This window comes from Epinephelus lanceolatus, chromosome 12 (assembly GCF_041903045.1).
Source record: "Epinephelus lanceolatus isolate andai-2023 chromosome 12, ASM4190304v1, whole genome shotgun sequence".
Lineage (NCBI taxonomy): Eukaryota > Metazoa > Chordata > Actinopteri > Perciformes > Serranidae > Epinephelus > Epinephelus lanceolatus.
Window position 1 is genome coordinate 9,872,931 of NC_135745.1, and position 26,894 is coordinate 9,899,824.

The 26,894-nt window shown below is 40.0% G+C and overlaps 1 protein-coding gene across 8 annotated transcripts in view; it reads right to left on the reverse strand.

Moving 5' to 3' along the window:
• Positions 1–22,155, reverse strand: part of ctnnd2b (catenin (cadherin-associated protein), delta 2b) — a 218,064-nt gene extending 195,909 nt beyond the window's left edge. For 5 of the 8 annotated variants that reach the window (XM_033650659.2, XM_033650652.2, XM_033650655.2 and 2 more), the window contains exon 1: positions 21,739–22,074. The gene's annotated coding sequence lies outside the window, so the exon portion shown is untranslated. Of the gene's footprint in view, positions 1–21,738 lie in introns of all 8 variants that reach the window. The other 3 variants (XM_033650660.2, XM_078172937.1, XM_033650653.2) reach the window with 2 other exon arrangements.
• Between the last annotated feature and the right edge of the window lie 4,739 nt (positions 22,156–26,894).

Below are 26,894 nucleotides of genomic sequence, written 5' to 3' on the forward strand. Positions count from 1 at the left end.
ATAACTCAGGCGCTGATGTTGATTTTTCTTACCTTTGAAAATACAGATGGGGGAACCTGAGTGAAAAAAAAAAAAAAAACCTGAAAGGCTCCACCTCTTTGAGCGCAACCTCCCAGTGGGCAGCAGGCGAAAGTTAAAAGAGGAGGAAAACAAACTGTTCACTCATGGAGTAGATCCTCATCTTCATTACAAAGTAGCCCTTGTTTAACGCTACATCCCTGTCTCCAAACAACAAGCTGGAGCAGCTAAAAATATGATCAACATCATGAATTATACATATTTTCCACAGATCCTCTGGGTGAGCTACACTCGCGAGCGGCTTCACCACATGCTATAATTACAGAGGTTACAACGGTGGTGATAAACACAGTGCAAAGACAAATTAAAACTCGCACTGCCCTCCTCCACCCACAGAGGAATTCAAACTGCTCGATGACAGAAGACTGTGCATCGTGACAAAGCTGTTTGTGAACAGGAGGATTCTGGAATGAAAGTTACAAGCTGAGACACTTCAAAGTTAACTGCTTTGTACAAACTGTGGCGTTTTGTCGGAAAAAAGCTGTCCGAGTGTCTTTTAGAACTAAACTCCTGAGGGTTTACATGCTCATCAGTGAAGTAAATAAGTGGGGCAGAGCTGTATTTGTAGAGGGGGTCTACTTATCGTAAAAGCACCGGTTGACTTCCAGAGTTTCAAGGACGATATACTCAAGATACATCCCCACAGTAAAACCCACACTGATGCACTAAATTCCCTCAATAATGGCTGAGACGTGTGCTTTAGCCACACAGCATGCTACACTGCTGTTCAAATGGTCTTTGAAGACAGAAACGATTGATATCTCCATGTATGATAAAACTGTTGCATACATGTCCTCCCAGAAGCAAAAAACCACTACATTTCTCCGCTCCGCTTTTATTTCCCACACCTTTGATACAGCAGGCTAGCTAATCTAGCCAGCTAAATCATTTTAAAGTCGATTTATGTTGCATGGTAACCCCCTGAACTCTTGCACAACTGTTAGCATAATGATCTCTCTATTAGCTGCTGCTGCTAATGACCTTGTGTTAGATCCTCTTTACAACCTTCACAAAAAAGACACTATGAATCGAACTTATTATGTTATTCAGTTCCAGTAAGCCAATGGCCACAGATAGAACAAGACAAAAGGCTGTAGCTTACACCAGGCCGCATTGTTAGTTTCAGACCAGCACAGTTGTCATGTTCAAGGCCAAAGCTCACGTTGTGTAATAGAAAATGTATATGCGTCCATCTGTGTCCATGGACGTGTAGGTCTTAAAAGGAGGTGTGGTCAGGTGCATTGTTAGCAACTGCACCACCAACCAGCAGAAACCTGGTCTAGAGTCAGAGTATTTTCCTGCTATTTAAAGGGCACATTATTGAGTAAGTATGATGTGCCTGCATATGGTAGGCAGGTTTACAACATGTGTACATTCTGTTTGTTATACACGCACAGATGTGTGGATGGGTTACAGGTGGGTGAAATCATTTATGAGGAAAAGTAAACTACATTTACGAAAATGTAAACATGGCAGCGAACAGAGCAGAGCTGCTGTCCAACCCCCCACTGATCATTTCAGAAACTGAAAGTCTAGTTTTGTTTCTTCTGTCAAGTTTATAACTATAGTTTTTTAATTTTGCTGCTTATATGTCCCACAATATTTGCTGCTGTGACATTACTGCTCTCTCCTCATTTCTCTTAGCAAGAAACCACCCGATTCTCCAATTTAAATGAATATATTTAATAAATGAATAATTAAGGAAAGAAAAACAACCCACTTTTTTGCCCCTTGCACCTTACTTTGCAAGCAGATTATGCACTATTTAACTAGCAAAAATGGATTTGGACATGCCCTTAATGCACTTGCACCATGTGCTTCATACCATGCAATATTGATAATTTGAATAAGGCCCTAAGACTCTAGTTATGCTAGAAGCTCTGTTACACTGTACTTAGGCATAGCTATGCTATATGCTAATGTCATTATGCTAATATACTTAAAATGACAATGTTAATATGCTAATGTTTTGCAAGTAATGTTTACCCTGTTAGCATGCTTAACTTGCAATTAGCAATAAACACAACGTACAGCTGAGGCTAATGACAATGTCAGTAGTTTTGCAAATAGTTCATCATAAACCAATGATTATGAATCAAAGGTGGGACTAAATACCAGAACTTTGACCCAATGAAAAGTCAGTGGAACATGAATGTCTGCAATTTCATGGAAATTATGTAAAAAGTTGTTGAGATATTTCAGTGTGGACCAAAGTGGTGGATCGACGGATTTAATGACTGACATTCTCATCCCCTGCCAGTTTGTTTGTTTGTTTGTTTTTTTCATAACCACAAAAAACTTTAGTTGTTAACAATTTTAACCTATTTGACTTTGGTGGTTTCATATATAGGCGACATCAAGAGCATGGGGAGATGAAAATTTGCATTCTCACAACAACAATTAGTAAATGGTACAAATCAGTGTAAGGGATTGGTGTTAAAGACCAAAAAGACTTCAGTTACTGCTACAATTACCTGTCCTCTCTGTTCTAACTGTATAGAAGCACACTATGTTGTTCTTTATGAGCCCCACTACTCAATCAAATTCAGTGAGCTCATTAGCATGTGAAAAGTCATATATTGCTTGATGTTTCACTTCCATAAAGTTTCACAAACAACAGAACATCTGCATTTCAATCTCTGAGCATCTGGTTAATTGTACATGCAGAGCATTAGTAAAATGGAGCCAAAATATAAAAAGCTTCCTTAAATACGGGGGGGAAAAAAAAAATCATTGATTATATTTCTTGCTTCTTTTGCCAATACACAATATCAATAAGTTTTAGACCTTTTTTCAAATATATGTATATATATTTTTTTATTTGTTTATTTATTATAATTCTATAAATTATCTATATAAAACATATTACTATTTTATTATCTTGACATGGCAAATAATTATTTTAAAATATTGACATAATAATTATTTTCTTTTGAAAAACAAAACTTGTTGTATTGAGATCGCAAAACAAATAAAATATTATTTTGTGTATCTCCCGCAGCCTTCCATACATTATCAAAACTTGGAATATAGAAAACAGGAACTTTTAAATGTGGACTGCATCTTGTGTATGAAATACCTTTTGGTAGTTGCTCTCAAAATGCATTTTTATTGTGGTGATTGTGACTTCATCTCTACAGCTACACCTAAAAGTCCACTGATATCTGTACTGTGTTTGCACAATGATAACACATATTAGAATTACATTGAGGGAGGGAAATGTTGACCATAGAGTGAAGCACAAAGGCTTCCCATTGCTATTCTCAGCACTGCGAGCATCACCATCACCACCCCAGAGCACTACTAGCACACTGGCTAGCTACTGTAGCGCCATGCATAATACATCAGCCAAGCTTTGAAGGGCTTTTCTCAGAAGAAATGACATCACTGAAGAAATCGCTTATGGAAGGAGGCATCAAAGAGGTGCGACTGTCCTGGGCTTCAACTCCCAAGCATGAGAACAGCAGCATCAAACAGCTGAGCTCACTGTGGTTTGGACAGCATGATGCAAGTCAGGACACTGCGAGAATAAATGAAATGTCAAGAAGCAAAGAGCTGTCCTAAAGCACTCAGCATTTTTTAAACTGCAGAAATGGTACTTTTTAAATCTTGGAAAAACAAATACGAGAGATGGATCTCGTATATTTCATTGTGAAGGTAAAAGTGGTAGTTTAGGCTATTTCTTCATCCAGCATCACAAATCAAAGTCTTCCTCCAACCAAATGCTTGACAGCATTGACATGTGCAATTCTTAATCTATTTTACATCAAAAACAACATGCTCTAATGGATGATGTCTACACGATTATTCCCCAAATTTTCATCTATCTAAACATAGTCAAAAATGCCTTTTTTTACCCTGTATTTCCAGTGAGAACCAAATTTGGATTTCCAGCCTCTTTTGATTCTTACTCACAGGCCAAAGCTTCATCTAAACACAACACCACATATCTGGAATGATTCTTAAAGCTGCGTGCCCACTTTGACTCTGCTCCTTTTTGGCTTCTTTTTATCATTATCTCCAGCAGAACAGGACGTGCTGTTGCACTCCCAGCAGCACTGATACATTTATAGCAGTTTGTACAAAAACAGTGCTGAGCTGCAGATGGGATTGAATCGTCACAAAGTGACAACAAAAAGCCAGGACCAGCGCTTCCCCCCGAGCATCTGTTTAGCTCTGTGAGTTAAAAAAGAAAACTGATGGCCAGAGACTTATTTAGCTTCTCACTACAGAAGGAACTTGTATACGCTCACGAATACAGACTGGCCTGTCCGATGCCATTGCCCTGACATATGTGCATTCTGAAAAAAAAAAAAGGGGGCGCAATTCCTCTTTAGCGAATAAAAAAATGATGCCAACTCTGCCCTGAAGTGTATGTGGTGTGGCCGCTTTCTCTATCTTTCTCTTTCTCTCTTGCAGTGCTATAAATAGTGGAGAGTGCTGCTGTCTCTCATATTTCATGTGTCACTGGCTCCCACAGTCACTGGTGAAGAATGTTCACTGCGTACATAAAGCCCCTTCTTGCCTCCTTTTGCGCGTGTATCCACTTTCTTACTCTCCTTACTGCTGTCTAATATTCTCTCCTCTCCATGCGTTAACATAAGTGGCCAGGCCTAAGCCACATGCTTCAAGTGGCAGGGGATGAGATCCTCATGTGGGGGAATATAAGTAGAAAAGAAGAGTCACGCATGTTCAGCCACATCAAGTATTTTTAAAGGACAAACAATACAATACTTAGAGTGACCCTATATGTCCTTTTTAAATTCAATATAATAAATAACTTGCGCAACATGGGAGTAAAAACAAATGCACCCTCCATGCTGAAGCTCACAGGCTAAAACCCTAGCTAGAGCTACTTTTATGAGGCAGACAACTGGATGTGAGTTCAGAAGGTTGACATATGACATTATTTGAAGCATTTGTTGCATCAAATAATAATAAGTCATTCTGTGTGCTCTGTCAGACTTTTAAAATGAGGGCTTTTAGAAGAAAGGGATAAGGGGAAAGGAGAGACAGACAAGGGAGAAACATGGGTAGAGTAAAAGAAAGGTGGAACTGAGACAAAATTTGAAGAAAAAGACGTGGGAGGAAAGGAGATAAACTGATCCAGAGGCAGCCCTGGAGTCAAGTGATTGAGAAATGTGCAAATTCTGAGAAGGCAGAAAAACGGTTAAGGTCTAAGTTTGAGCTGTGCCAAATGAATTCTGGCTTTGGTAAAGGCTTTAAAAACGCAACATTAAAAAGAAAAAAACAACAACAACACAAGATTAAAGAGTTGCATATATCAGTAAAAAAAAGAAATGATATGATCAGTTAGAACACAAAACGTTGATGGATCACATTTTAATAATGAACAACTGTTGCATGGATTACCCCAAAATCTTGTACATACTTTCATGGTCCCCAGAGGCACTTGTATTTTGGGATTTAAAATCCATAGCCAACTTAATTAGGGACACTCAAGACCAGCCATCGCCATTGAGGTTCAGCAAAAGTATGACACACATTTTAGTTGATGAAAAGTTAAAACTTTTTTTTAAATTTGGTGTATAGGCCACACATTTTTGCAGTTGGAGAATGTATGATTCACTTAAGGTCTACAACAATGATAAATAAAAATGTGAATGTTGAAAAAAAACAAACCTTTATTCAGTTGCATAAACTGTTTGTCAAAGCCACAGGGAGCCACTGGTGAGGGCCACAGGTTGCTTACTCCCTCATTGAGGTGAAATGTCTCAACAACTAAAGGATGGATTGTCATCAAATGTGGTATTGTTGTTGCAAGCTGTTGTGACTTATTGGCCCAATACGGATAGACACGGTGGTAAATAAAACATTAAAATGTGTTCTTAACATGCATCCTTTATTGCTTGCCCCTTCTGTGTTGCTGTAGTTGTGGACTGTGCAAATTAATTGTTTTAGTCTCTATTTTGCAATTTTGCAGTTAGAACCAATGGACCAGAACCAGACAGTTGTCATGAACGGGGAAATTAGCTATAGGGACCAAAACTGTAGACCGTTTACTGTTCTACTGTAAAGTGGGGCAATTTAACACGCGGGCCTATGGGGATTGACTGGCTTTACTATAACAAGGCAGGTCAAAGAACTGCAGTTTTTGACACCTCATTTTTCAGCCCTGGAGATTACCACTTGGGATGTGACCCATCACCAACATGTTAACTGCCCTCCTGTGGTATAGCATACTAATACCCACAAAATATTATTTAGTTTTTTAAAAAAGGACTTAAAAAAACACAGATATTGGCTCCATGTACTTAAAGCCATGCTAAGTGCGAATGAGAAAATATTAGCATGCTGAAATACTACGCTAAGATGGTTGACACGTCATCATTACACATTAGCATTGTTATTCTGAGCACGTCAGCACTCACCTCAAAGCACTGCTCAACGCAAGTAAACACTTAAATGGCTGTAAATGCAACATGACTGCTTGTACAATCATGAGTTGTTTGATCATGAGTTGCAATCAAATGTGATGAATATTAATGTAAGAGGCAGGAAAAGTCACACATATATCCAGGCCTAAAACACTGCAGATACATACATCCAGCTTATCATTGCCTGATCATTGTCTTCCATTAATTAAGCTGAGAGCGAGTTAAATGAGGATAATGTTCTTTCACTGCAACAAATCAATGAGATTCATTAACTTAGCCTGAAGGCTAAGATAAGTAAGAACGCACTGATATTTTACTATAGCTGCTCAGTGCAAATAAGGAATTCCCAGCTCCAACTTGAGCACATGGAGTGCAGTATGTTAGCCAGCTGAGTGAAAATCTCTGAGGGATTTGACCCTTAGCCAATAAACTGGAAAGTCTCTTCATCTCTCAGTCAGACACAATGCTTAGTCATCAGTGAGACGCTAAGCTCAACCTGACAAATCCTTATTAGTCAAAGTTTAAAGGTCTGAGAGAAAATATTTCCTTTGAGCTATGTTCAGAAGCTCATTCTGGGTTCCAGGCCTGTCTTTAACGAGTGTGAGACATTTTCAATCAGCAGCTGCCAAATGCTGGAGCTGTTTTTGCCTGACTGGGTCTGGTGATAAAACACCCGAAAAAAAGTTCAACTTAGTCGGCAGAGAGTGTCCGATGGCTGATTCACACCAGTTATAAAAAGTACAAGCATCTTTGATTTCATTTTATTTTCATCCAGTTCTATTTCCCAAGCGTAAATGTCCTGTTTTCCTTCTGACGTCAAAGCTGATTAAAATACCTCAATCTTTTCTATGTCCCAGATGAACTGATGGAAAAAAACTTCAAGTTCAATCTGTATTCTAATAAGTTTCCTAATGCGCAAGGCTTAAATACGTCACATGGTGTGACCGTAAATGTAAAGATGACAAAACACCACTGATATGAAAAGATGAATTAGGGATTTTTAGAAAAGCAGTCATATGCTCATTCACTAATAAGTGAGTTTCAGGTGGGTTTCTATTGATTGCATCAGTGTGTGTAGCCCCAGCCTGAGGCAGATCAATGACCGCACTCCTTTCAACTAATCCTAAATCCAGAGCGGTGCACAAACAGCATGGGCGTGGCCCTTTGAGCCAGGGTAATTTCACACGCGGTGACTGGAAACGGCATCCTCATTATTTGCTCTGTCTATTTTGGATCTTAATATCTCATAACAAGACCTTTCCAGCTAATTAGTCCTGTTAATGTTTTTGCATATGACTAATTTTCAGGGGGGAAAAAAACAAACAAAAACAAAACAAAATCCACATGTAGTTTTCTCTTTATGAAAGGGTTGTTGTCATTGTGAGCAGGGAAAGCATTGGCAGGTCATTTATTGCCAGGGCAGTTTGGTAGATCAACAAATCTGATGACTCATATCTTCTTCAAGCACAAAAGGTCCCAATGTTTGTGCACACATGACCTCATCCTGGCTGTTGTGGTGACAAAATGTGAATAAAGGCTGAGTCTGCTGTTAAGGGTTAATGGACACACACAAGTAAAGATAACACATTTCATTTTCTAGACGTGTGGAACAATAAAGCGCAGTGACCCTTTACTGGCAAAAGGGACCACCTTTTTGTCTAGACATGAGTCTACAGCCATGCTAGCAGCTCTGTGACTTCAGCACAGCAGTGCTTTGAGCTAAATGCTGACATCATCATGCTAACATACTCACAGTGACAATGCTGATATGCTGAAGTTTAATGTTAGCCATGTTCACCATATTAGTTTTAGCTTTACAGCATGCTAAACATTTGCAGATTAGTAATAAACACAATGTACATCAGAGGCTAATGAGAATGCCATTAGTTTTGCAGGCATTTAGTCATAAACCAAAGTACTGGAGAAATGCAAAATTTGACCTGATGGTGGCGCTAGATGAAAAGTTGAAAGATCGCAAAAGTTATTACAATCTATTCTAAAAGAGGACATACATTTCTGCAGCAAATTTCATGACAATCCATCCTATGGCCTTTGAGATATTTTGCCCCAAACCATAAAAGTAATTAGGAGCCATTATCTAAATACCATGAATGTCTGTAAAAGAAAGTGTGCCAGTCAGTGAGGAACATGTTGAGATATTTCACTGGAAGTGGAAATTTGACCCTCTGATGTTGCTAGATATAGAACTTAGGGGATGACCAAAGTCATTTAGGATTCACTAACTATTTTCAGTGTATAGCAGCTAAAGCCTTTTAGGTGACATCACATGCTAATTTGTATATCAGTCTTGTCAGTGTCTGAATTGGACAAGAAAAGGTGCCAGTACCCTTATTCAGGAGTTGCATCAGGTGTCTTGGATATATTTATATTTATATGCATATCTTGGTAACATATTCCACTTTAAATGTATGTTTGTTTGCATTTCATTACATGTTACAGACAATGCACATTTCCACAGTTGCACATAAATTGGTTAATAAAAACTTGATGAAACGTTGGTGTCTGATACCGGAAGTCACTGCCCAAGTGCCAGATTTTGACGACTTTGGGGTGAGAGTGGGTTGTTAATACCATAGGAGCTATCTGGGGCAGGCTCTGTAGCAAAAGGCTTGATTCTCACATAATCTTGTCATTCTCGCATGATTGCATGAATCCAGCTGATTTGCCAGGTAACATGACTTGGGCAGACGTAGAGGAGGAGAGTGAAGTTGTAAATACATACAATACTTGTAATACTTGAAATTACTGTTCCCAGGAACCTTAAAGCTGACATTTGAAAAGAATTTTAGTTTTACTCTTTTGAGTCTTTTGTTTTTAACTCGTGTTGTCTCAGGTGAGGCAGTTGTTTCTTGTTTTTATTTGTATGGAAGTTTCAGATAAAAGAAGAAAATAATCAAATGGGACGAAGTATTGTACTGTTGTTTTAAACCATTTATTAATTAATTATTTATGTCTTTGACTTTCTCTATTTATCTGTATTATTGCTGTCATTGTGCTGCTGCAACAACTGCCTTTCCCTGCAGTGGATAAATAAAGGTTTATCTTATCTTATCTTAAACTTTGCATATTTTGAGGCCAAATAAAACTTTAACCAGTCATCAAAGGAGTCCCATGAACAAAAAAAAAATGAAGATCAGTGACTGAAAAAAAGTTGCTAAAGTAATCTTGGCAATCTTGGATTCCTCCTTTGTGCATCATGAATATCTTTAGCAAATATCATGACAATCTATCAAATGGTTATCGTCTCATTTTGGCATTCTTACCTTTCATTGGTAAAAGTGACAATCTGATGTCTGGACATGTCTTAAAATTCTACCACAACTATGTCAGAGCTAGGTTAGCGCTAAACCAACCTCACTATTCCAAAGTACAATGACAAAGAATGGACATAGTCAACTAGGAGTGCTGCTTTGCTGCCTGAAATCTTTGGTTTGCACCCATCTGAATGGGACACCAAAGTGCTGAGCAAACCTTTAAGATAAAGAGGAGATTAGTTGCCGTCAGGGCGCTGGCTGGATGTGAGTACAGTGAATGAAGAGGCATTAAAGCCAGACAAAGCTGGGCTGCACTGGCCTTACGCCACTTCCTCTGCTGCACGCGTACACACACACATACACACGCACAAACTCACTCATACAAAAACCTGCAAGCAAGCAAATGCTTGCACAGGGTTAGAAATTAATGAGAGCTCGGGGTACCAAAATGCCCTTTAAAGTTTAAAAAATGCTTACGAAATAAAAACTGTCGCAGAAAAAGAAAAGATAGCATCCCAACCCATTTTTTGGTTGTGCTATTTTTTTATTTTTTTTATCTTCACCATCTTCATATTTAATTGGTTGAGCGGTCATTTCCTCCCATGTAATGTCCACTTCAGGTTATCTTTGGGGTTAGAAAAATGTAAGTGTTTCTGGTCAGAACACAATCAAGGACACAGCCTGGAGCAAAAGATTACACTGACACCATGCAGTCTGCAACAGACCCCACACAAACCATCATGTCAGCAAAAGCAAAGCAACCAACAGGGTTGAAAACTAAACAATGGCGCCCAGGAGGGTGTGGTGGTTGGGGACAAAGAAGAAAATAACATTTTCACAAACTTCCATCACTGGTAAAAGTTAAAAGAAATCTTAGACATGCAATTTTAGCATTTAATTGGCAATATAAAGTGCAGACGCTAAAAAGACCAAAGCTTGAAACAAAAATCACAAGGGGGCAAAACATGCCCTCAGCAAAACCATTCATTTCACACCCAGATGAAAATTCTCTTTCTGCCACCATCTGTGAAAAATCTGTATGAATTCATCGTCTGCCAAAGAACACAGGCAGTAAAATAAAGCAGAGTGAGAACTGTTCTCATCAAGGTGATAAGTGATGAATGGGTGTTTGACCACCACAATCTGTCATTTTTTTAACTTCACAGCTCCAAAAAGCTCTGCGGGACATAATGGCTTTCTCTCAGCAGTATTATGGATAAGAAGCTCATTTGTAATTATGTAAGGCCCACTTACACATAAGAGTTCATAAACGCTAAAGGCATGTGAGAACAAAGAGCAGCCGTCAGGCTGCAGCCAGTCCTCCAACGCCCACCCAGTCCAACACACACACACACACAGCACACACATGCAAAAAGACAAGGGCATGCAAAGTCACATTTATATTTGAGCATACAAGATAAAAGAACAACCAGCTTTTCCAGTGAAATAGATTGAGTGAGCAGGTAAATAGGTCTGAAAGCTCTGCCACCTAATGTGTTTGTCCTGTTCCGTCCAATGAAATCATGATGGGCAAATAAAGAGCAGAACATGAGCATATGAGAGTTTATATACCCTAAAACAAATGAGGCATTTGTTGGGGAGAATAGAAGGTAGTTCTAATATTTGGCATGTTCATTCTGCATTCAGTGCTTTGAGAGCTCGCCTTGATGACCGATGTGAACACTTATTAAACCATCATGTCTTTTCTACACATGTGAAATAAAGAATATATGATGTACAGGTGTAGAGGACTTGCTAGGCCCTTTTTCAGAGGTGTACTGAGTAACCAAAGTAATGCAATGAGTCACATAGGAAATTACTTTTGCTATACGGTGATAGTTACTTTTTGTTTGGTAATATGTGATGAGTTATTTTTCAATTAGTATAGTTTTAGTACTGGAACTTAGGTATCATATGGACAGTAGTATGGAAATGGAACAATTTGCAGCCCTTTCTAGTTTTCTTACTTTGATTAGTTTTCTACAAATCTACAAATGTTTTAAACTGGCAATAAAGCTAGAAAAAAAACATGTAAGTGCAGGAGTGTTGCACTCAAATTCATCGAATGAAGTATGCTAAAAGAAGACATTTATGCATAGCAAAAAGATGAATGTTATATTCTACCTAAGCTTTTTACTAAAAGGATATATATTCAGATTTAACTCCTTTGTGATCAGTTACATTTTGATTAGTAACTGCAATTTAATTAGCCTGAGTGTCAGACTGAAGCTCCCAGAACCTTCAGTCTGACATGGCCTCCATTGAAGGCGATTTACAAGGGGGAGGGAATTTGATTTTTCCCTAACCAATCAGTAGAGATCAACGACTCACCCAGAATCTGACGTCATTAGTATCCATGCCTCGGGGGTGCCAAAAACAAGCGAGCATTGCCCGTTTAAAATGTCTCCGTCGTCGTGCACGCCCAGCTGCATCGCCGTTAAATCCAGTTTAGCTGCTTCCTTAATTTGGTCCTCCATTAACGCGAGTAGTGGCGAAATACCTCGATAGCATCATTAATGTGGTCTGTAGGATCTGTAGCGGTCGCCATTGTTGCTATCCTCACCAGTTACCCACCGGCGTACAGCTTGACATCAGCGTGGCGCTGATTGGCTAATCGCTAGACCCCCGGCGTTCACTGGTCCGTCCATCGTTTGGACGAGATGAATCGCAAATTCATTGAAGTATGCCAGACCAGAGATGCAAGCCTACTCAGTTGAGTGGGCGGGGTCTATGGTCTGGAACCAGGCTACAATTTAATGACATTTTTCTGTTACTGTAAAATTAATTTAATGTAGTAACTGCACTACACATAACTAATTACTCACTTGCCAACACTTGCCGCTAGCGACATATGTTGAGGTTAGCACAACAAGCTGATTAGTGTACAAGTCAGTCACACTATGTCAAGTGCAAATGGTAAACAGACTTGCAGTTGTATAGTGCCTTTCTAGTCTTAAGAGTGGTCTTCGACTGCAGAGTCACACACTTACCCTTTTACACACTGGTGGCTGAGGCCACCATACAAGCTCACACACCGATGATGACACAGCCATCGGGAGCAATTTAGGGATCGGTATCTTGCCCAAGGATACTTTCACACACAGACAGGAGGAGCTGGGGATCAAACTGCTGATCTTCCGATTAGTGGATGACCCTCTCTACTTTCTGAGCCACAGCTGCCCAAAATTCAATGCTGGAGCTGGAAGCTACAACAGCAACAGAGAGACAGCTGTGTATAAGACAAGGATGGTGTCTACCGCTGTAATCAGCGTGAATGGAAACATATCCAACATGCCCTCGCACCTTCGACAGCATCACCAAAATGTGCCGATCACCAGGAGGATAAAAGTTTGGGTGCTCTGAATGTTTAGCCAAAGCATCTTGTGTATATAGGTATTTTCAGTTTCATAGAACAAGCGATGCTTTACAGTTTAGATAAGTGTTTAGTGTTCATACGCTGTAATAAGTGTATGAAATAGTTAGTTTCCAAAATAACTAGTGGGCAAAATATTAGCTCAGTCCCCAGTAACAGGAATGCGTCCGTCTTTAACACTTGCACTTTTTTCTGCTGTATCGAACTTGCACCCAACAGTGACTCCGACACCATGCTGCACATGTAAATGTGTTTTCAATATTTGTCACACATGTTGCAGAAACAAGCATTTGTCCACACACAAACATACAGTAACAAAACAGACGGGGAGACCTTTCATGCCCCCCACCCGACTAACCACCCACCCACTCTCTCCCTTACTACAAGCTAATTGGGAGTCGCCCCTCGCTGACCTCCTCTCATGCACAGAAAGAGTCATCGCCATGACAGCAGAGTCTTGCTCATTATCCCCAACAAGGGTCGGCCTTGTTAGAGCCCAAACTGCCACACCGCACCTGGCTGACATCACAGCAAACCCGAGTCCCTGTTGCCACGGCAACCACAACTTGGCAACCGCAACTTGGCAACGTCCCACTCCACGGGGGATTGATTGGGTGAGCAATGCAGTGAGAGGTGGATTAGGAGGAGTATTATTGTCTCCCTCGGTGCAGAGGGACACGCGGGGTCCGAGCTTTGCCAGACACTGAGAGGATGGTGGACTCAATGAAACAATGATGACAGCCCTGGCCCGAACTTGGTTTAACACAGAGATGAAAGATGCCTCTCATGTATCCATTGCTCATTAATTTGCTAATGTGCTGCAGTGATTAAAAAAAATACTGTGGTGCACTTCTGGCTGAGCTGACTGAGCCTTATTCCATCTATTTTTTGATTAGTAAATTGAGCTAAATGGCACAATTCAACTGAGAAGAGGGGACAGACATGGTTGCATTTTCACTCAAGTGTCTGTTTAATACACAACCAAATAGGTGCTGTAGTAAATATAGGTCCAGAGCGATTTTGCAAGGACAGTTTTCCGGCTGTAAAGTGCACACTCAACCATGGAGTGAAATGAACAAAACTCAAGTGACAAAATGATGTGTCCGACAAACAACCATTACCCTCTCCATAGCTCCCGCTCTGCTCCTCTCTCCTCTTAGGGCAGCAGAGAAGAGGGAAAACCACTCAGTGCCTGAGACAGGGAAGCAAAGTGCAGCTGTTATTTGTCATCATCCATTAGTGAACCAACCGGACCCACAAGTGGAAGCTGCAGAGATGGGAAATGGTTGGTGGTCACTCTATCACACGATTTTTGCACCTGATCAGGGCTATATGTAATTTTAATATACTGTGTATACAATGTGGGTCAACACTGCACCGTTAGACCTCCATATCTGACTTAATTCATATGCACTCAGGATTTAATTCCTCACCTGGTTAGTCAAGCAACCTGGTCACTCTCTGTGTTGTAAATGCAGGAAGTAGTGTGCTCTTTAAGGGTCGAGTCTGGATGGTAACTTCAGATGTGCAAAAACTCCTGCAAGTTTCATGTTCCATGTTTCAAGTGATCATTTTAACCCAAACCATTATCTTTCCCTAACCAAGTGCTTTTTGTGCCTAAACCTAATGAGACCTTAACCACAGTGTTGTCACATCATATAACAGTGAGACAAGAATCTTTTGAAGTGACTCGCGTAAGCTTTGCAAATCTAGGGTTACCATCTACTGTGGCCATGACCCTCTTTAAGTAATGAGGGGGTGTGGAGGTTGGATTGGTGGACAGGTGTGTCGTACACCTGAGTTTAAGTGTGGGTTTGTAATAGATGCAGTTTGCATCCTATTACAAACCCACACTTAACATTTGCTTTAACCCTAACTGTAGCCACAATCCTTTCCTAACTTGAACCATGCCTAACATTAACCAAACTTTAACCATGGTTTATTTACCATAACCAACATCTTTCCCTAACTTTAACCATACTATGGTTGCCATACACAATAAAGTGAAACTTTTAAAATAGCTGTCATTGAATGTAATCCAGGGTTTTGTAGAATCATCCATTATTCACATTCATGTCTGGCAGCAGGGGTGGTTATGAAGTCAGCACACTGTAGTGGTTCTGCTACTTCATGACTTCATAAATGCACTGAAAAATCTGCAAAGCCATCATATACTTGATGCCTCACCCAAAAGATGCACAGCCACCACATAGTACATCAAGTCAGATCATTCTTTGACATGGAGAGATGACACTAGTTAATTACAACAAAGCATAAAATGCCAGGTAAAAATATAGTTGCACACAAATATTCTGAGCAAACTGCATTAACTTTCAGTAGGTACATCTCTATTTTGTGGACATTCTGACAAAAACCCCAGTCTTTTCAATAAAAAATAATGGGACAGTTCTTTCATTCATTATTCATTTCATGAATTAATGAGGCACTGACCTGTATAAACCTGCCACCCAGTAGAACCCTGAGAAAGATAAGCATGTATGATTTGTGTAGTATACACAGAGGAAACTATGTGATCTCCTTAAACCACCGCCTCGTAAATATTTCCAGTGGGAATCTCTCTCATCATGCAAAGCTTTCTGTCTCATGAATTCAGTCAAACTTTTGAACCTTCAGCTGTTTTTGCTTGTTATATTTTTACTCCATCTATTGACAAACTCATAGCAATAGTCATTATATGTCTTGAGTCTGATATGCTTTTAGTTGATGTGTCAGCGGTATTGTACATGATCTGTTGTTTGTATGAACCACAAGCTCCAGACTTCAACTGTTGAGTCACTGGTTTCAGCTCCACACTGGCTTATGCACAGACGTTTCCTCATCTTTGGGACGTATTTAGTTTCACACATATTCCACAAATGTGGGAGCAAGCTAAATGTAAGTTATAGATTTTTAAAAGCTACACTATCCGACTGGCAAAACAGTAGAGTATCATCAGCAAATATATAAATTTGCAATTGTGATTGTTGAGGAAATGTAATTAAAAACTGGAGAGGAAATACACTGAACCTTTAGGAACTTCCACATTAACACTCAAAGCATCAGAATTTTTACTACCAGTAACCACACACCATAAAGCTATACAGTCGGATCTAACAGTGGAGCATTAATATAAGAGGACAGAGAGATCGACTATATCTTAAGGCCAATCAGAGTTGTACAAAGTTGATACGGTTATACGGCATCATTAATCACTATGGTGGTAGCAGTAAATGTGCAGTGACCTTGCTCTCAACCCCACTTACACGAGACTGCACTGAAATGACTGAAGAGAAAGGCCTTAAACTATATGTTAAAACTGAAGACAGTGTAGATAACTGAATTAAGAGAGCAACAATAACACCACTAGATTCCATACTGGTTGAAACTGTGTTTTGTTTTCTGGTTTGTCATTTTTGTTCATTGCTTTTTGTTTTCAAAATAACTTAATTGCTTTAACATTAGTCTGTGATCCTAATAAAGGCTGTCAGCTACAACATATTGGTCTATTTGTGTTGCTAAATTCCTGCCTTTTGTCTTACTACTCAATTTAATTTAATTATGTTACTAATACCATTATTTTAGTTTTCTTTTAGTATTTTACTGCTATCTTTAGCTATGTTTAGTTTTTTTTAAATAATAGTTATAATGTGTTTAACAGTGCTAGATGAATTGATTTTATTTTTATTATGCTTTGCAAGTAAATGTGGGCAATGATGTTGGCAACTCATCCTGCTTTTTGCATCTCCCACTGTGTTTCTGCTCTGAACAGTTCAAGGAATAAAGAGGTTGTTGACCAGGCAACCTATCTTCCCCATCTACTCACTGAAGGGGGGTGGGGGGCAGCTGCGATATGAATCAGATGCAGCTATGATTGGAATACAATGACCTGGCAACACACGGTCTCTCTTTCTCTCTCTCTTGCCATGTGTCTCTCTTTCTGAACAAGGTTATCAGCTGAGATTATCAGGTTAGGACAATAGATGGCTGATTCACATAGTGAATGGTTTTGGCACAAAGCATATCTCTGCTTGTGATTGCCAATTCTTCTCACATAGAACTGTGGTTGTTTTAAAAGTAAAACAAGGGCAAATTGTGACAGATATCATCACTGGTATATTACTATTATTAATTGTAGCAGTAGTAGAGCAACTTTGAGCCATGGAAATTATCATGTTACATATGATTTTTTTTTTTTTTACAAATGTGTTAAGTATTTACAAAATTCGAATTATTAGCAGCACCACTCATACTACCATCTCCACCAAGAACCCCCCAGTTAAATACTGCTGCTTCTTCTATATAATCTTACATAAAATCTACAGGGGGTTGATGAAATAACATAACCACTCATGAAAAACAACTTTAACTTTGAAGTTACTAAAGCATGTTAATGCTGCTATAAAAGTGGGTCATATGATGTCTCATACTAATTAAGTATTTGTCAACCCCCCTATATGCTTTATACAGTATCTGTAGTGTCCCCAGTGACTAGTCTCAACTGGTGGAGGCTGTTCTTCTTTCTCACAGCAGCTCTTGATTTTTAACACTGTACTCCTTGAGGTATTGCATAATTTAGCAGTTTTTGGACTGATGCGCCTGCAGTTTAAGCACAGATGATCTAACAGCTTCCGATTTTGTGTCAGTTGTCACATTACACCCTGAATGCTCACACGTTAAAGTGCTGATTGCTACACCTTTTTATCAATGACAAATACTGCTAACTGGCATGAAACCTAATTAGGATTCACCTTTGAGGCAGTTGTTGTAATTAGGTTACGACAAGGCTAGAGGACAGCTTGGGTCTATTTATTATAGTTTGGCCACCATTTCTATTGGTAATAATAGCACTGTACACACTAAGCTAATTGATGAGATTTGGGAATATGGTATCACTGAAAAGTCCTTCATCATGTCTGATGAAGGGCAGAAGCCCGAAACGTAACATGTGAATAAATTTTCAAGGAGCAGCTTCTGGTGTGCGGACTTTATCTTTTATTTCATCACTGAAAAGAATCTCAACGGATAAGAAAGAAAAGCAGAAAGATCCTGGCTCAGCTTTGGCCTACTCTTGCTGCCATAGCTCTGCATGCGTACAGTTTTTTTGTGCACAATAATGAATTAATACAAACATTCCAGGTAATTGTACAAATTTCTGACCACTCATGTTTCTTGTCCCATTGGACTCCCAAAGGTTTCCAAGTCTCATCAAATAATTTGACAGTGAGATGTTATCATAGCCATAACATTAGAAATGATGGCTAAACCTACGAATTCAAATACTAATGCACCTGAGAAATCCTTAAAAGACTATTGTCATTGTTTTCATCACCTTGTCCATCCCATCTTTCTCATAGCCATGTAAGCTGATTTAAAAGACTTTACCAAATCAATTGCATCAGTCTAGACCGAGAAAGCAACAGAAACAATATATCTTGACTACAGATGTTGTGAAGGGGCAGTAATTCACGTCTCGGATCTGTCTCAGCGAGAGGTTATTAAGAGTTTGTCCACATCTCATGTATCATCTTCTTAATATAAAAACTTAATGAAGCCTGTTGAGGCTGCAGCAGCCGAGGCGAGTCTTTGGAAAAGGATGATAACACGCTCTTAACACCTCTCTGAACCGTGGCGGAGTGCATCACTTTTCACAATTTTCACTCGGGACGTTACTATAGGGTCACTCCACCATCCACCATGAATCTTCGGCAATTAGGCAGAGAAATGAAGAGAGGGTTGGGAGAGAGGTGGGGGGGTACTTTGTTATACCCCAGGGTAGCAGGTGAATGGACTCTGAAGATTTCTGGCTTCCTGTAATGCTGCTTAGCGTGTTTCAGGAATGTGTGCGGCAACATCTGGGGAAAGAAGCTCTTTGATCAGTTAAATGTTGTGTGACGAGAACACTGGCTGGCAGTTTCACCTGTGTGTGTTGATGTAAGTGTTTAGAGCTCCGCTTTGAGATGTTGCTAATCTAGCTTGTAGCAGTCAGTTAAGTCAAGCTGTTAGTGTGCACTCTGGCAGACCAAATGAATACTGGAAACAAGTAGATGAAATTGTGATTATGTTTGTGCCACGGGAAAAGAGCGTGTTTAAAAATACTGCTGTTGAGATCTTTTTTGGATTACGAGGCCAGATAGTCGGAAATCAGTGGTTCCCGACATGAAGGTCGGGATCCCAGAAGGGGATCACAGGATTAATTTGAGCTCTTATGACGTGTATATTTGGACTTTTTTTTCTTATCTTTACTTTTTGTTATTGTAAATCACAGGATAGTTTAATGTCTTTAGGTCTTAAATTAATGAAGCTGGGAAGAGAGGTCAAGAGGTCGTGGGTATACATTATTTAGTTTTAAAGCTTTCAAAGTTTAAAAGTTTGCTATTTTGGTAAATTTGTTTTCATGCTGTGAGTTAGATGAGAAGTATGAAACCACTTACTGGTCCTTTAAATATGAAGCTGTCATCATGTTGATGTTGCCATGCAACCATTTATAAGTTAGTGTACCCAACCCATGGCCGTATAAAGAGATACAGTGTTGGGGGCAGGGCCCCGTTCATACCTATGAAAGTTGCTCAGTGGTGAAAGAAGGCAAAGAGGTTTGACTTTCTGATCATAAAATTATTAGCAGAAGCACACTACTATACAGGAAGCACACTCTGCAGGCTAAGTGGCTAACTCCCAGTTTACCCCTCCATCAGCTCAAATGGGGCTAAAATGATTTAATCATGTCGCTTTCGAAGACTTTTCGAAATGCTATCAAACTGAATGGATCAAGTCCCCATAGTGAAACAAGGTATTTCTCGGGGTTCCAATGCTAAAAAAAAATTATCCACTGATCAACAGAGTTTCCTTTTAATATAAGTTCATTTGACAGACAAGGAAATGTAATTCCATTGTTTAACCACTATTTCAAATGGCTTCAGAACCTGGTCTGTTAATGGGGGCTGGTCTTGATGAAGAAATAATCCTTCATAAACCCCCCTGGTTGAACCTCAATTTGTCATTGTTACACTTTGGTGTTTGCAAAGATTAAACAAGTTATGAAGTGTTGAATTTGTTAGTTGTGGATGATACTAAGTCTTTATGCTAAGCTAAGCTAGCTGGCTGCCTGCTGTAGCTTCATCTTTAGCATACAAATATGGGAATGGAATCAGTCTTCTTCTGAGGAAAGTGAAGAGTCAGTGCAAATACTAGAACCACAGTCTTAAAACACAACAGCTAAAAAATAAGAAGAACAAATTGCTACCCTTTGATCAAGTGATCCATTTGTTTTGATTGGTTCTAGTGTTATGTATGAGCTGTGACTCTCCATTGGTCTGGTGGGCAGTTGCATATTTTACCCACAGGATACAGAGATTAAAAGGCAGGGGAACTAGCATCAGTTCTCTACCAGCCGCCTCAATGAATATGAACACATCATCATGATTACTAAGCTCATTTTTACACTGCCATATCCACTGATCTTTGTCATGTTTTTCCTCTCAAACCTGATGGAAAACATCTGCTACAACATGCTGTACGTGCCTAAATACAATGGTCAATGTGAAACAAGCAGCCTGTTGATAACCCATTTAATGAGATATCTCACTGCCAGACAATCTGCTCTCAGAAGCCTCTCTCTGGCTTCCCCCAACCCCCCAATGTCCATCACATTAAACTTCTTATTAAGGCTGGGTAGCTCCTCCATCTTGGGAGTGATCTGTGATCTACAACACGATAGCCCCTAAGAGAGAACACAGGAATTAACTTTTAAATGAGGCATCATAAACTGCCACGCAACCCACAGTGACTGGAGATCCTGTTAGGCTATATGAGAGCTTATTCAGTAGGCACGAGCAGGCCCCAATTTCTGCCAGGTCACAGAGCAGAAATCCACACACAATTAACATGAGCAAACATCATGATGCTCTCTGCTGAAACACAGTATAATCTTGGCAATGTGATGAATGAGATGAATTACTCTACAGTGGGGAGGAGAAACAGCCTGGAGCTGATCAGAAACACACTGTGATGTTTTTAGTGATCAACATGGAGCGATTCAAGCAGGCAGGCCGGAGCTGGAGCACACAGGCAGCAAGGTGCTCTTCATCCAGTTCACATGCCTGCTGATGATGATGGCTGAGGGAAACAAATATTCTGATCGTCCCAGCATCGCCCTGCAAAGGCAACACAAAGGCGGTGCAGCCGGTCACGATGAGCCGCTGTCACCTGTGATAATCGTGCGAATATCGCTCACATTTAGGTCAATCTGAAAGTAATACGGTTATCGCATCAGCCAACCCCCCTCCTCATCATCCGACCCCCACACACCCTCCTATGGATGGATGGATAGACGGCGAGTCTAGCTGAAATGGGGGGGTTTCCATTTTCAGTCCACGACCAATGCAAGCGCACCACAGCCCTTTAGCGCATCATAATAAAAAGCACAATCCACACCACGCCTCGGAATAAACTGACACATAATAGCAAAAAAACATCTGGCACACACTTCGAACATAATACAGCAGCCAGCCATATTCCCAGCAGGCTGACACATTCTAGCATTTTTCAAGCATTTGCACAGATGGGAGGTGTGAGACGAGCGGAATGAGGAAACTGGAATGACATTGCGCCTGCTTACTGTAAAATAAATTCCCTCGGGGGATGGAGAGCCTCCCTTTTCCCTCTTGACTCCCCTCCTTTCCGACGTGCGAATTTCCCGAAATTCAGACCATGCAAAACAGGTAGTCAGTCATTCCGCCCTCCTAAGTATTTGGTCCAGCGCGGTGGGCGAGAGGAGAAGGCAAGAGGCAGCATCCGAGAGGAGAGCGCCAGCTGTGGGGAGGAAATGAGGAAGGAAGGAAGGAGCGGCCGGGCCGGAGCGCTGCGCACAGGAGAGGAGGCAGGAAGAGAAGCAGAGGTGCTCTCTCTCTCTCTCTCTCTCTCTCTCTCTCTCTCTCTCTCTCTCTCTCCCCCCTCTAGTTCTCAATACAACATCCCCCCATCCCTGCCAGACAGACTGACAGACGACTTGGGTACCAGTGTCAGCAGCGACACCCACCGGGGATGAGAGGAACTACTGTATGGGGGGTGATTAATGCCGCAAGAGTGTCAGCAGCTGGAAAAGGAAAGCACCGATAAATGCTGGTGCAGGTGCGTCAATAAACATTTAAAACCAACTAAAATCATAATTACTTATCCCCTGTTTCAAAAAGTAATCATGTCATTGTGATTTTTACGTTTATTTTCAACATTTTGTTATTATTTAACAGATGAAAAAGGTCTTTAAGGGTACGGTAAAACCTCAATTAATAACCTGGGCTATTATTTGCTTAAATCACTGAAATCAACAGGTCTGTTCTTTCACACGAAGCTTAATCAGCAAAGATTGTGAGTAAAATCAAATTGTTTATCTAAACCAGTATAAATATACTTGTTCAAAAATTAGTCTTCAGATAATATATAAATTATGAATCATTCATTTGATCTAGCTCTGACAGACAGCGCATCAGAGAGATATAATGTCACACCGAGGACACCATTTTATCCTGTTAAAACAATACTCACCACTTGGATTAATTTTTATGAAAAACCCTTTTGATTCTTTCGATCTGAGGACCCTAAGGGACTAAAGGAAAATGAATGACTTACAGGGTAATCGAGGAATGGACACATAATTTGAGGTAGCCAACAACCTGGTTTAATACATCTGAAAAACTTCTATTAAAAAAAAATGTAGCTGCTAGGCAACCAGATCAGGCATCTAATTGAGACAGGCGTTGATTTGTCAAAATGTGTAGCCATACCGGGCTAGTAAAAGTGACTAGACATTAAATTGGGACAGGGCTTTTAATGTAAGTTTTACGGTATATTAATGCAGCCATAAGACGTTTTTAACTGGTAACAAAACAATCTTAAATACTGATGCCTCTATATGAGAAACATGTAGAACTGCCTCTAAATTGCGTTTGAAGCCTAAAGGACACAACCCTACAAACTGTGCCCACCAACAGTACAAGACAAACCCACCAATGTGAGGCACATTGTAATAAATAAATGAGGCCAAACGTAGCAATAATCCTCTTTATTAATTTACTTGATTAATCATTCCTGAAGATGTGACTCACCTTGTAAGTAATGAGACGTAAGCCTTACGCTAACTTTAACCCCCTATCTTTTAACCAAACACTTGATAGCTAGCTAAATGCTATCTTAGATTTTTCTTCGGGGCTTCTGCTTCTGGACCAAAGAGCAAAGTGGTGAGTTATGTAGCAGGTGGGTGGGTCATGTAACTGTTCCAGCTGCAACTACCCCCTATACTATATGACCTAAGCAAATGAGACCATCACCAAGAAGAATGACTATGGGTTTATCTGTCTGAGATCCCGTGTCCTCATATGAGGACATTGCATTTTGGGTTTACTTGACCTTATATTTCATTCTGCTGAACTCATGCCTGTTGTCGTCATTCATGGATACTTGTTTGTGCCATCTAGTGGTAGTGAAACCACAAGACACTAATCCATGTTAAAAAAAAAGATGTCAGCCATCTCTGCCAAGTCAGTCTGCAGCTGACCCCGAAACAAAAGTGGACAAGGTACAAAACCTGATCAGATTTAATGGTTGAAACTTATTTATTTATGATTAATAACATTTGTAGTTTGATATGCCAACAAATTTTACCAATTGTATCAACAGTAACAAGCTAGGATGCTTGTACTCATTTGAAGACATTGGAAACCTCATCATCATTGGGACACTGGAACTTAGTTGTGTTTAGTTTAGTTTTTTTATACATATCAGGATCTCAGGAGGATATAGTTATGCCTGTCCTTGGGTCCAATCCCTGTGAAATCAGCCCAAACGGATTATGGGAAGAGCCTGTGTTTACATTTTCTGAGGAAAAGTTTCCCAGTGGGTAGATCTTTAACTAGTTAAAAATAAGAAGGAGAAGATTTTTCTTTGAGGATTTTTATTTTTGGCGTTGTATTCTGTGGTTATGGCTGATACTGGAGCAGGATCAGCAAGAATTTGAAAAAAAAAAGAATGGACAGAAGAACAAAAAGAGCTCAAAGATACAGTGATAGAGCACGGGTGAAAACATGAGTCAACCTTGGTCAGTCATTCAATAGATGGAGAGAATTATAGGATTTGAGAGGATTCAAAACCGATCCTGAATTGGCCCTTTTCCTCCCTAAACAGCAATGTGATATGTTTATTTTATTATGAAATATATTGTGTTTTAATTTCACTTGTTGCCAAAGCAAACGTACACACTAGCAAGATCAAAATCTTTATGACAGGAGGCAGTGGTGCTTATAGGAAATGCAGTCTTCATTCTGGAAACACTATTGGTTTTGTCCCCAGGGGCCACCAAAATCAGCACCAAATGAAAGTGCTGTAACAATGCTCCCTTAGCCTTCAAGTATCTGCCTGGGCAGGCCTGTGTACCTGCACTGCATCGCGCCAACAAAGGGGCTACAATAAGCTTGTCCACTTGGGTGTTTTATTTCCATAACTGCCAATCAAAGCTGATTGAGCTGGAGCCGATAAATACCCGTGGCCACTGCAGAGTCATTTGACCTGGGAATGAATGCCGATTGTAACAGTTCGCATTAAATGAAAAAGCCAGATGTGAGCGGGTATTAGTGGGTTTTTTTGTGCAGTGGGAAAGGGGCTTATGTTACATAGAGCTGTGGTTTTACTGCTTTGTATACATACACAATAAATAATCATTATCATTATTGAATTATTGCTGCCATTTTGAGACACTTTCTATTATTAGTCTACATAAACAAAAGAAACAAAACAACACCATGGTTGGGTATTTGTAAGGTTGAGGTTAGGTATCCTAACATGCTAATGTGTTTTTTGCCAAAATTAAACATGTTGACTTCACTATTGAAGGGTTGGCTCACCTAAACAAAAAGTTGAATGTTCGTGATGTAAACTGATCTCACAGAAGTATGTGGAATGACCAGGACATCTTACCCCGCGTTCTGTGGTGGTGGCACGTACTGTGTTAAAATTATGTGCCAGCACTGCAGAAACAAAGCCAGTGGAAAGTCAATTAGGATCCTTTGTCTTGGTAAACACACAAATTCCTTGGTTCAACGATGTCACAAAGTGTGCAGTGGTTACTGGTATGAGGAGCAAGGAAGTCCATATTTAGGAAGTCAGTTAAGTTGATGGGTCAAAACAAATACAAGACTTTCACCCTGTAGACAGCTGTTCATGGCCAGTGTGAAATCAGAAGTTGATGCTGACTTTTGTATTTACTTCACCAACTTACGTTCTTTCGTCATTATGTTATGTGACATTCTTAGTTAGTTCTGTACGTAACAAATGTAGTTATTCAGCCTGTTCTCACTCCCAACTTCTCAAATCCTGCTGCTTTGTCAGTGATTTCGGTGTCAGATACTGACGCACAAAGGCACCTTTTGCGATACGCACCAGCCGGCAGCTATTCTGACAACGCCAGCAACAACCGAACTCGCCTAATGGCGAACGGATGTCGACGCCAGACACCAATTCACAGAGACACTGTTCACAGTGGTATGATACACTCTGAGCGGGAGCTAATTCTAATGCCACAAGCAAACAAAGAGTGAGAAAGTCCATATTGGGCGGGTGGGTCAAACAAACACTGGACTTTCACCCAAAAGCCTACTGTTCGTTTCCTGTGAGAACCAAAAGTCAACGTAGTGTGCCAGTATGTGTAGCATGCTACACTAGTGATGTAGGTCACATGATGTATGTCATGTGACATTACGTTAGTCAGAACCATTCTTGGTAAGGCCAAACAGTGATGTTTTTTTCTAACCCTAACCAGAGACTTTTTCTGCCTAATCTTAAGGGAATAAAAATAAAAACAAAGTGTTTTACCTACAAACAGAACTGTACATTTCCTGTTGAAATGGAAATCAGTGCAATCAGCATCAGATGAGACGTAGGAGGCTACTTAGTGTGTCATATTTTGACACTGAGAGCCATTGACAAAGTGGCGGTATTTGATGAGATAGGATGCAAATAGGTTGAGTTATTTAGGTTTTTTTTTTTTTTTTTGCTAAACCTAACCAAGTAGTTTAGGTGCCTTAACCCAACTGTTCCAACATCATGTAATTTTTAACACATTATGTGCCATCACCACATAATGTGGTGTTAAGAAGACGTGGTCATTTCACGCATTTCTGTGAGATCACATTGTTGTGATGCCCGCAGATTGAAAGCCTCAAAAATGCTATTTCTGGAGTGTGCTTTTATTAGAGGAAACAATATTTTAGAGAGCCTCTTTTAACCAGTGTGCTTCAAACCAAAGGTTAATGTGTAAACATGGGCTACGACAATCTGGCTGGATACCTTTTGGTTGACTGGTACTCTTGCCACTGTAACAGTGTTTGTCAGTTTTGTAGCTTTGCAAATGTCAACTTTTACCAGTAAACCGTTCCTCTTTTAACAGTTTCAACAAGAAGGTTCATTGTTTTTCTTAAATAACCATATCATAAAATCTGTTTTTTCTGCCGCCTTAACATATTCCACCCCGTTCTGTGTCCCATCAGCTTTAAAACCAAACCCTCCCCCTTGGTTAAATAAGCAAGAATAGAATATACAATATGAACAGACAGACATGCCAAATCAGGACAAAGCCTTTACTAGAGGGAGTTACAACACAAATGGAGACTGGGAAAAGTTTGTAACCCAGTTGAACTGAGCTCTGTATATTCTCTGACTCTTTTCTATCTCTGGCTTTATCTATATTTGTCTCCCTCTCTTTCTGCCTCTCCCTTTCTTTCACTT